This window comes from Neovison vison, chromosome X, assembly GCF_020171115.1.
Source record: "Neovison vison isolate M4711 chromosome X, ASM_NN_V1, whole genome shotgun sequence".
Lineage (NCBI taxonomy): Eukaryota > Metazoa > Chordata > Mammalia > Carnivora > Mustelidae > Neogale > Neogale vison.
The window spans coordinates 99607906-99611891 of NC_058105.1; the positions used below are offsets into that span (position 1 = coordinate 99607906).

The 3986-nt window shown below is 40.7% G+C and overlaps 1 pseudogene; it reads right to left on the bottom strand.

Annotated features, from left to right (window-relative positions):
- Nucleotides 1-462: 462 nt before the first annotated feature.
- On the bottom strand, nucleotides 463-2521 carry LOC122896673 (annotated as a pseudogene).
- Nucleotides 2522-3986: the final 1465 nt, after the last annotated feature.

Consider the following 3986-nt stretch of genomic DNA (forward strand, 5'->3'; position numbering starts at 1 on the left):
TGACTTTCTTTGATCCTTGTTTTTTTTTTTTTAATACTATTAGTACAAAGTAATTGATACACAGGATTTTGAGACACAGACTATTAATCATGAAGATAAGTGATACCTGTGGTCATTTTGTCCAGGCCCAGCCCACTAGGGCTGATGATATTGCTTCTACCTACATTATAGAACTTAGTTCTATTTATTACATATTTACACGCTCATATTTATGCATCCTTGGCCAAGCTCTGAACTTGCAAAGCCTCAAAAATGTATCTTATTTTTTTTTCTAGCTGGAATGTTTTATTTTTTGGAAAAATGTTAGATATTTTAAGGGACTGTATTTCCCTTTTTTTGCTTTGGCTGCTAGGAAGCTCACAGGCAAAATGGAAGCCCGAACTTGCTAACTCTGAAGGATGAAACAGTATGTATTTCGATGCATACACTTTCCCAGACCTCTTATTATTCTACCTTCATCTTTTAGACTTCCTTATTTTCATTTTTTTCATGGTTATAAATTCTTGTCAATCTGTTACAGATTCTTTCATTCTGCTTCAGAGATGCTTCTTTGGGTTCCTTATTTTTTTTGACCCTTTTGTCCCAACAGTTCTTCTCCTAAACCCATGACAAGTTCACTTTCTGAATCAGAGTTCAGGCCCATATGTACTTTGGGAGAATCTATATCTTTTCCCTTCAGTTTGTCTTTTTTGGGAGGAGAAAAGGCTTTCACTTTTTCTAAAATGTCCTTTTTAGGCTGGGAACTTGCCTTTTCTTGAAGTTTAGATCTGCTTTCTCTCTGTTTGGCCATGCGCTTTTCAGTTCCTCCTAGTTTCCACTGGGTTTGACAATTTGAGTTTTGTTTTGTTTGACAGTAGATGGCTCTTCATCCATCCAACTGCCTTCTTTGTCTTCTGCATCTTCTGGCTCATTCTTAGACTTCCACTCATTGCCACTGATACTATCACTCCTATCTGACTTCTCAGTATCTTCAGGATCACTGGGCTCTACAGCTGTGTAAACATCATTTGAGATTTCATTTATGCCTAGTTGTGCTTTGAAAGTTTTTATCATCTTGTCAAGATTTATCTGGAGCCTGGTGTGACTCTGCCAGTTAGGTGAGATGAGAAGAAAAGTACCACCTGCTGCTGGACCAACTCGCTTAGCTCCCTTAGGTCTATCTTGGCCTTGCTTCAACAATCCAGGTTAGGATTCGGGATGCTTCCAGTGGTGGACATTTTGTTTTTGTCATGATTGGCATGGATGCTTGAGGAGAGAAAGTTTCAGGACCACTGGATAAAGTGCCTGCTTGTCCCATGTTTGCCAAGGCTGATGAAGCTGTGCTCTTGTCCAGGAAGTCCATGGACTCCTTGCTGGCCCTGAAGTGGCTCAGTGTGGCCCTCTTGACATCCTGCTCCATGTCAGAACCTGTGTGCATGGAGTAGTCTGTACTTGTGGAAGAGCTTGGCATATGTGACAAGGAAATCCTGCAACCCCAGCCCCTGCTCAGCATGGGCTTGCCATCAGGATCTTGGGGAACACTGTCATGTCAAAGCTGAGCTTGACCTTTTCCTGCTCGTCTAGCTGGGCAGTGCCAGCACTGGGGTTGCTGGGGTCAAGAAGCATTTGGTACTGGATGTTTGGTGTGTATGGTTTCCCAATGGGAGAGTAATTAAGACCCCTAAACTTCCTGCAGATGTTCTTCACCTACACCTCCATCTTTCTCATTGCACCGTTGAAGATGCTTTTTGTATTTTTCACAGAAAAAAGGAATTTCTTTTTAGACATGAGGTGGCAATTATTTATTGGAACCCAGGCCCTGTCTTGTTGCCCAAATAAATGTACAAATAAATGTACATCATGCTACCCATCTTTATCCCTCAGATCTTCTATAGGCCAGAATGAAAACCCCTTCAGTTTTGCCAAGACCAAAGGATTTGAACTGCTACAAGGTTCATAAAACCAATTATCTCATTTTTGTCAAACAGCTAGATATTTAGTGGACATACTTTGATTTCATTCATCCCATACTCAGAGACTTTGATCAGTACTTTTGCCATGTCAGTTTGTGATTTCTTCCATTTAAATGATGCATTGTGCAAAATCCACTTTGCATCAGCCAGGAAAGCTTCTATGCAGCCCTACATTTTCTTCTTCGCTTTCTTTTCCAACGTACGAGGGTCCACAGAATGGAAGATGTACTTCATGTAGTCAGGATGCTGTTCCAATGGAACAGGCTTCTGTAATGCATCTGTCCCTGGTTGTTTCATTTTCTGAATGGCAAACTTGAACAGGTAGGATAACTGTTTGATGGTGAGCATTGTCATGGCTTTACTCTGAGCCTCAATGCCTTCTGTTACCATAATCTTTTCACATTCAGGACAAAACCCATCTCCCTCTGGTTCTGTTTTCAGTCTCAGACACTTAACATGGTAACCCAGGGATAAATCTCACAGCCAAGGACTTGGCCTTTCTGGTGACAAACCCAGCAGTAGAAATCATTCTGTCCATCCTGTGGTACAACATTGCTGCCCCTCCTCATATTGACAGGATGCACTGAGAAGGTCCAGCATTCTGTCTGACACCCTCATGGCTCTCTGCAGCCTTCCCTCTGAACTCTGGGTTCCTTTACTTCCTTTGCTTCAGGGCATGAACTCATGAGATCAAGCCCCATGTCAGGTTGCACACTCAGCGAGGAGTCTGCTAAAGTTTCTCTCTCCCTTTGCTCCTCCCTGTGTGCAATCACTCTCTCGATAAAATAAATAAAATACATCTTTTAAAAAAGATTTATTTATTTCAGAGAGATAGAGTATGAGTGGAGGGAGGCAGAGGGAAATGGAGAAAATCCCAAGCAGACTTCCCACTGAGCACAGAGCCAGATGCAAGGCTTGATCTCACCATCCCAACATCATGATAAGAGCCAAAATCAAGAGTTGGGTGCTTAACCCACTAAGACGCCCAGACACCCCTGAAAATACTGCTTCAAATGCTTTCTAATAACTCACTGATTTCCACACGTGTCAGTGTGTGTGTGGTGGGGATAGAGGGTGGTATATATGTGTATCTTGGACATACAGGCTCATTTGCCCTTGAAGTCATGATTTCCAAAGAATAAATTAATGTCACAGGTTTTCCATATCCAAGAGGAAGTACAACACAGTAATGCAGACCTTTTGTTGGGTAACATCATATAATACAATGGGAGATACAAGGCCAGCATGTCATATCCTGACATAGTTAGCAGGCAAAATTGAAAGGAAAAAAAGGAATGGTTCTTTGGGGAAAAAATAAACTGTAAGGCCTCAGAACACTGTTGGTTAAATTCATTTTTTATTTCATTGCTAAAGTAATGAATGACAATGAATTTAGGCCTTTCTTCACAAAGTACCAGTATTGTGAAAGTGTGAATTCTTTTCACAGAATAACACTTTAATTGTCTAAGATAGAGAGTCTTAAATGACCTCCATATTTCAGATGAACTATCTTTGCTTCATTGAAAAGAATGGCATTATGGGTGATCTATACCCTTGGATAGTTAAGAAACAAAAATACACACTTATGGTACAAATTGCCTTAGTGTAAAGCCTGACAGAATTCAGGATCTGAGCCAGAGAATTTTCTCACCTTTCTGCCGCAAAAGGGTAGCAAAATCACATGAAAATCTTTTCCAGGTCCAGATCACACAGTATATTAAAAGATTTTGCTACTGTGCAATTTTCCCAAAGGCACTAGGACTTCTCAAAATATTTATTTGAAGTGCTTTGAACTTGCTCTAATAGGTGAACAAAGGATTGCAGATATTGTGGAAAGCTATTTACAACCCCTCCTCCCTTGCCTTCCTTTACACTAAAGAGACTGCAAAGTTGCATTAGTCACTGGTTTGCCTCTATTTCAGCAAGGGTAGCAAGATGAGAGGCAATTTTAGTGATCAGTGAGATGTATATAAAGTCTTGGAAAAGGAGAGAAAACAAAAAGCTTTGGGAAGGAAAAGATTTTGGGTCTTCTTC